Source organism: Macaca fascicularis, chromosome 1 (assembly GCF_037993035.2).
Source record: "Macaca fascicularis isolate 582-1 chromosome 1, T2T-MFA8v1.1".
Classification (NCBI taxonomy): Eukaryota; Metazoa; Chordata; class Mammalia; order Primates; family Cercopithecidae; genus Macaca; species Macaca fascicularis.
The window spans coordinates 103,174,766-103,182,487 of NC_088375.1; the positions used below are offsets into that span (position 1 = coordinate 103,174,766).

A 7,722-nucleotide genomic window follows, 5' to 3' on the forward strand; every position below is an offset into this window, starting at 1 on the left:
CTTTTGGGAGGCCGAGGTTGGTGGATCACCTGAGATCAGGAGTTTGAGACCAGCCTGGGCAACATGACGAAACCCTGTTTCTACTAAAAATACAAAAATTAGCCGGGAGTAGTGGTGGGTGCCTGTAATCCCAGCTACTCAGGAGGCTGAAGCAGGAGAATAGCTTGAACCCGGGAGGCGGAGGTTGCAGTGAGCCGAGATTGCCCCATTGAACTCCAGCCTGGGAGACAGAGCGAGTCTCAGTCTCAAAACAAACAAACAAAAACCAAACAAGCAACCCCCGCCCCCCAAAAAAACAAAAACAAAAACAAAAAACAATTACAGGGAGAGCCCTGGAGCATTGAGGTGCTTTCTAGAGGAACTGATTCCTCGAGAGGCAGAAATTTCGGAAGGAAAGGAAGCACCAGCCATTGCTTGGTATAATTGCAACCGGCTCTCTGGAAGGAGCTGTTTGCCATGTCCCACCTGTGACCGTGAGTGTCACCACCTCACTGCGCCGTGGGTCCCCAGCCATTCTCGGCCTCACAGGAGTAGTTCCCAGAATGCTCTGCGGCGACGGAGAGGTTGAAGGACGCTCCTCCTCCAGAAGGTGCTGAGGCGTTCCCCAGAGTCACGTTTTCATGGTAAAACCAAAACAGAATGGGCGCAGACGCTCTCCTGTCTTCACAGTGAAGCTCCACCACATCGCCAATGAAGGCCAGGGCGCCAGGAGCACTGAAGCTGAGAAGACGCGGCACCGGAACTGAGAGGCCGTAGGGTCCCTCAGCGAGGCTGGTCCCAACTCACAACCCACCCTGTCCTCGGCTCAGGACGTCCTCGCCTCACAGCACCCCGCCGGCCCTGCACTCTTTCCCACGTCTCACCTCCTGGTCTAACACTGCAGGGGTGCTTCCTGCAGAGCTGTGCTGGGCTCTGGTGAAGAGCTCGGGATACATGGCCCCGCGTCCACCTTCTCACCCTCCTCTAGCTCCTTTGCCACCCTGCTGCTGCCACCACCTCCCATCATAAGACTACAGTTCCCATAGGGCCTCTTACTGTCCTCACGCCCTGTTCCTTGTCGTCACCTTGGAGCATCCTCGCTGCTACAGAAGGAAACTGACCCCAGCGAGGAGCCGCCAGCTCGCCTATTCAGACCACGCGGCTCACCTCTCACAGTGACATTCAGCAGCGCGCTCTGGACCGGGCCCTAGCTGTTGTCCGCTGTCCAGTGGTATCCCCCTGCATGGCTCTCTCTGATGGCAGGGAGCTCCAGCTCTGCTCTTGGGGAACGTTGAGTTTTCCTCCCCAGACTCTCCTGCGTGTCCTCTCGGTGCCAGGAGAACGTGGTGTCCCCTGTGCCTTCAGCCAAAGAGCAGAAAAGGACCAGCGTCTCCCCTTAACCGCCTGGCCCCTGAGGGCTGGGTCTCCAGGAGCACCCCAGACACAGGGATCCCTATGTAAAAATGAGACCACAGGTGGGGGCCAGGTATGAAGGAGGGCAGGGCTGGGTGGAAGCCGGTATCACCTGCTGGGCATTAAGGCAAGTGGGGTTGGTGGAACTAAATGTTTGGGTAGAGGGTCCACCTCACTTGCCTGAGTGTTTTTAATAGCTAGACAGCACCCTGAGGAGCATTACACAGGACCACCTTGCTGTTTGATGCTCCATAACAATCCTACCCTGCACCTCCTCCACATTCTTTTGTCCTCTGGAATGACAGCAGCCCACCGAAATCTCATCCTCTCCTGATTTCCAGATGTACATGGGCAGCAGGAGTGGGAGGAAGAGCACAGGCTAGGGGGATGGACTCCATTACTATCTCTATCTCTGGGTCTCAATCTTGGTAAGTCAATTACTGTTTCTGGTTCTCAGTTTTCTCAAATATAAAATGTGAATAATCATGTCAACATTACAGAGTTCTCATGGAGATAAAATGTGATACAAGTACCCCTCGCTTTGGATAAATCCAGCAAATGGTAGCTATTATTGGTACCACTCTTCACTGGCATGGTTGAGATAGGCAGTATAGCAAGGTAGTTAAAAGCACATACCTGAGTGACCAGGTTCATATTCCAGCTCTATGTGTTGAGTTACCTTGGGCAAGCCACTTAACAGCTTGGTGCTTTCTCTTTCCTCATCTGTAAAATGGAGATAATAATACTACCTACTTTACAGGTGCTATTTGTAATACTCATAGTGTTGTAGAATATCATAGGGTTGCTACTAGGACTAAATGTTAAACTGCTCTGAACAGTGCCATGTACAGCTGTAAACTTTCCTTAAATCTTCTCCTCTCTAGATATTTATGAATGTCAAAGGGGTTATTCCAGAACTGAGAATAACAGCTTGGGTTCAGACCTGGCATTTAAGCCTTTTATAAAGGCTGGAATTGTTAATTGTAATTTCTATTATTATTATTATGTCATTCCTTCATTGCTCTACTTAGGTCAAGTGTGCCTCCTGGTTAGGCATCACTCCTTGCAGACAGAGACCATGATTTATTTATCTTTTGGTTCACTGAGATATCTCAGTGCCAGTTGCACAGTAAATGCTCCAGAGATTATTATTGTTTTTCTGACAGGGAGAGCAAAGCTATTGGGAAATGATGCCACTGTAGAAATAAATAGAAAAGGGTGCAGATCAGTCATTGTAGCCCCCACACCCACAGGGATAGGGGAAGCACAACTGGAAAGAAGAGTCCAAAGTCTGGCCAGGTGCCACGGTTCTTCCCTGCCCAACCCAGGCCTAGCGACCCAGTCCACTCTTACTAACTCTGTACTTGTATATAGGATTCCAGATACTGTGAGATGCTTCCAGACACTGTGAGATGCTGTCATTGCCTCACACCAGTAATATCCTGAGTCTTCTTTCCATATTGCTGAGATCAAAAGGGAGCCGAATATCACAGGACAGGGTCACTGAGCTCCTTTCTGAGAGCTAGAGCAGAGTGGAGGGTCTGGCTGTTAGCATAGGTGCTGGAAACAACTCTAGAGGGAAGAATTAAACAGAGACCACCTGTCAGTGCGATGGGGAGTTCTTGTTGAGAAAAGACTTGTTTTCTTAGCCCAGACGAGCAGGACACACAGCCCACCTCTCACTTCCCCCTCCTGCGTTGTCTCCTCTGTCCTGTACCCTCAGGGCCTACACAGGCCCTACTCCTTTCCAGTCTCATCCATTTGAAAAGTGAGCCCTCACCTTGGACAGTGAGCTATATTGATCTTGTTTCTTCTGTCATATCTACAAATAAGAAAAGTTTCCTATTTTCCTTACAATAATAAGAGCCACTGTCACTGGGTCTTGCATTTGAAATGGTATAGCTTGAGGCACTATGGTAGGTAGATATCTGAGATCCATCCTTGTAGTACATTAGTCTTTTTATGTCTTTATTTTTTCCCAAGCACCTCACAACCACACGGTCTTCTTCATAGGCATTGTGTGGCATGTAAATGATCAGCCAGTCTACAAAAGATACAAAGATACCTGTAGTGATGATGCTGCTCCCTGACCCAGGACTTTAACTTCTGTTCATAAGGGAAGGGGATAGTGCTGTACATGAGTCAGGAATCTGGGTATCCACAGTTGTCCTGGGACCTACTGGCCCTGTTAGCTTCCCTGCTCTGCAAAGGTGACTTTATTCCACTTAGTTTCCCTCTAAACATCCTGTTCATTTTATGTCTGTTAATGGTTTTGATGTCATTTTTCCAGGTGCCAATAGTTTTCTGGACTAAGTATGGATTTTAAAACAATCCCACTTACATCTCCTTACATCCATTTGAGGTTACTTTAAGTCCTCATGGGACCATGATTAACTTTCTCTGCATCTCTCCTTCCTTAGAGGCTCTGACCAGTGTAAAATTCAAGGACCTGCCCTTTGTCATTTACCCTAGGAGAAACAAACTGGGCCACTGAGACATCAGCCCTGAATCTACGTCTTCAAACTCTAGAGTTGCCCACTTGAAGGCTTTTATCAGAGGCTTCTGGGAATTGTTTTTGGGCCTGGATGATCCCTGTGAGAAAGGATGTGGGCTCCTCTGCTTGTTCAGGTCATTGCCTCCTCTTGGAAGATACTGGTCACTAGAAAGCTAATGAGCAGTTGGGTGTTTTGGATCTGCCCCTAGTAGGGGAAAAACCCACAATGGAATAGGAAAAAGCTTGTAGACTGTTCTCTAAAAGATTGTGCAGAAGGAAAGGAGAGCCAGCCGCCATGCTGCTCTATGACCGAGGCTGCAGGGCTGGGCTTGGGGAAATTTTTCATTTGGAAATACAGCTAGGAATTCAAGTTTGGGTCTTAATTTGGAATTGTACTATATTGGGCTAGATTTCAGGAAAAAATGTTTGTCGTTCTGATTAAAAGCCTGACCCCAGGCCTGAACCTTCGATCATTACCTTCAGTGTAATGAAAGACAGTGTCATACGTGGAAGAATGGAATACAAAAAAAGGGCATGAGAGTTGTTTAGATTGTCTTCCCAGCCTATCCCTATAGCCATGAGACCATGGAGGAGGGGCGGTTCCCAGGGTCCTGTTTCAGAAGAGAGGCCGTCCTCTCACCAGATCTATATCCACAGTCCTCAAAATGGGATCCATAAGGAAGTGGGGAGAAAACATTGAGAATTTCTGGATTATATTAAACACTTCTTAATCTTAAAAGTTTCCTATTTTTGTGTATATTTTGCCACATTCACAACATTTCAATATAGGATTTATATCAGTGTATGTATAATACATTGGAGGTACATGCTCAGAATTTTTGTTCCCAATAGCACAAGTGTTCAAGTAAGTTTAGAGACAACTGTTCTACACCCTTTAACCACTTTGAAAGTTCTACCATTAGAATAGAAAGTAGGTGTGGACAGTAGGAGCCATAAGTATTGATAACGAGAAAGCCTCTTGGAGGCCAAATGTTCTCTCCCTTTATATTGAGACTGGGCAAGATTGTCAGTGAAGATGAGGAAGATGCAATCAGTTTGATTCAAGAAATATTTGAGGAATAAGATTTTTGTGACCAAGTTGATAATAACAACAGGACTAGAGATAGAGAAGAAATGCTGGCACCAGGCATTACTGAGTCTGGAACAAGGATTTGATTATAATTGCCTGGATAAGTGGCCCTTAACTTTTGACATTTACTTATAGGCTCATTCCCTAGTGGAAGGCACGATTGTGCATATACACACATTTCGTCATAATTTCAGGGAGTTTGCTGGATCTCATGACACTGCTCCAGAGACCACTCTCCCCCAGCCACTTTAAAAACACTCTTGCTTAAAATTACAAGCTAGGTACACAAGCTTCACCTCCCTTCCCTAGTATAGATTGATTAAATATATGATTAAAGAAGAAAATATAACATTCCAATCTAATATAAAACCAAGCTTTCTGTATTATATTAGAATTCCAATAAAAAAGCAAAACAAGTTAGGCATTTGATAGTTTATAATCCAAGTAAAAGATCCAGGGGCATTCTTATTTAATGCAGAGCATCTCCTTCGCTCTCTAGTTGCCACTCTAGTATAAATATGTTTCCCATCATTGCCTCCAGTACTTCCATTGGGGGCCTATGAGCACCTGCGGCCGGAACCAGGAGAATGGTTTATTTTCCCTTCATACTTATCTTCTCCTTTTCTGTCCCAGGGCTCAATAGCAAAGGGATGATTCATTGCCTTGAGAGAGTCAGGGCACGGTCTTCTTGCCCATCAAGCAGGGAGGTGGCAAAGCGGAGATGAATGTGATACTGGAGTGTCCCTGCCATGGCCAGGACTAGAGGGAGGTGAGTAAGGCACTGGACTCCAACTCTTTTCACCCTAGTTCTGGCCCAAATCCCCGCAGCCCTCAGCCAAGAGGCTGGAACTGGAAGTACCTCTCATACCTAGCAGAGTGAGTGTGATTCCTAGAGATCTAAAAGAACAAAGAGAAGAGCCACTCACCTGACTGGACGGTGACAGGAGCGATGAGGGAACAGAGTCAGAGAGATTACCACAGGACCAGGATTCTTACTCTCTTTAAAAAGTTGTAGCCCTTTGAGAATTTTCCAACAATTATCACTGCCCAACTTTGTTTCTGTTTCTTCTCCCCTCCTCCCACTATTTCTTCCCTTGTATCTTACTTCCCTTATTTCCTCTATTCTTTTCCCCTCCTTCTCTTCCTTCTTCCTTCCTTCTTTTCTTTCTTCCTTCCATCAATAACAAACAACACTCCTGCGGACCTCACTGCAACCTCCGCCTCCTGGGTTCAAGCAATTCTCCTGCCTCAGCCTCCCATGTAGCTGGGACTATAGGCACATGCCACTGTCCCTGGCTAATTTTTGTATTTTTAGTAGAGATGGGTATTCACCATGTTGGCTAAGATGGTCTCAATTTCTTGACCTTGTGATCTGCCCGCCTCGGCCTCCCAAAGTGCTGGGATTACAGGCATGAGCTACTGTGCCCGGCCTCATCTTCTCTTTTTAAAGTTTCCCATTTTGTCTGAGATACATTGCTTGCCTGGGGGCAACGTGAAGCCCAGAAGGCCCATGAAGGAAATGAAGGTGTCCTCTCATATTTCATTGACACCATTTATCCCTCCATTCCTATTCTAGGCCTAATATTATGTTTGAGTCCATATAAGAGAGACATATTTATCAGCAGAAGCCATGATCTCATCTATGGTTAGCAAGACTTGAAGCCTCTCTAAAATCTAAGTATAGGGAGATAAGAGTTCAACCAGAAATGTAGTAGCTTTGAGTGGAAATGGGGGTTAGGGCAGAGTAGAATTTATGTGGGCTGGACCTAGAATTCACCCTAACTGAAAATTTCTTTCATGTCCTTTTAATAAATTTTCCAGTTTTCTGAGAGATCAAAGCAGAAATGGATGTTAAACAAAAGAAAAGTAGTCAATATTTAGTAAAGGGATTCATAGTGCTTTGTTTTTCCTAGGAACCCTGCTCTGCTTAATACCCATTTGCATAGTATCTGTTGATACTGAGTTAGGAGCTGAATCCAGCAGAAAGAATGCGCTCAAGAATAGCTTCCAGGATGCCCAGGGACAGGTAATTCTGCCCACCTCAGTCCTGCTCTAGCATTCTACCCACCAACGACCAGAAGTAGTGTCCAGAGCAGCATGAGGGCTAAGGCAAGAAGTTCTACCAGCAACTGTCAGGTGCAGCTCAGGTCCTTAGGGCAGCTGTCTGTCTGCATGGACCGTGAAGCCAGGATTTGGCCCTGTGGTTTAGTAGGGATTATATAAAATAGAAAAATGGAAGTAGAAAAGCTCTGTGTCAGTCAGCATTGTCTCCACCCCCATGGATAAGGAGAAAGTAATTTGTTTCTCCTTTACAGACTTGCTCAGATGTTTGTGTATTGATCAGAAATGCTCCATAAAGCGTCAAGTGTCTTCATCCTATTTTTAAGCTTTCCAACTCATTTTGACTTTGTGGAGAATGCTGAGTTTTGGGCCTTCTGAGATTCGAGTCACTTACTTGGTCTGCTTTAAAGGAAAAACCCCTTTACTACTCAAGATGCATGATTTGTTACACAGTTCCTCATATTGTGACACCATGTCAACACCATATCAATGCTGCTCTTCAGAGGTCTACTCAGACTACATCAAGAGACAAGCAGGCATTTGTCAGAAATGATGATGGGATTGGTATGATATTAGAGGTGTGTATGGTTCGGGGACTCAGGAAGACACAAATCTTGCCCAACTCAAGTCACCTCTGCCCATGAGATGCTCTAGCCAGATACATTCAGAAAGGAAGAGGTAATAG

At 45.9% G+C, this 7,722-nt stretch overlaps 1 pseudogene; it reads right to left on the reverse strand.

Annotated features, from left to right (window-relative positions):
* Window positions 1-352: 352 nt before the first annotated feature.
* Window positions 353-5,939, reverse strand: LOC123571743 (Fc receptor-like protein 2; annotated as a pseudogene).
* Window positions 5,940-7,722: the final 1,783 nt, after the last annotated feature.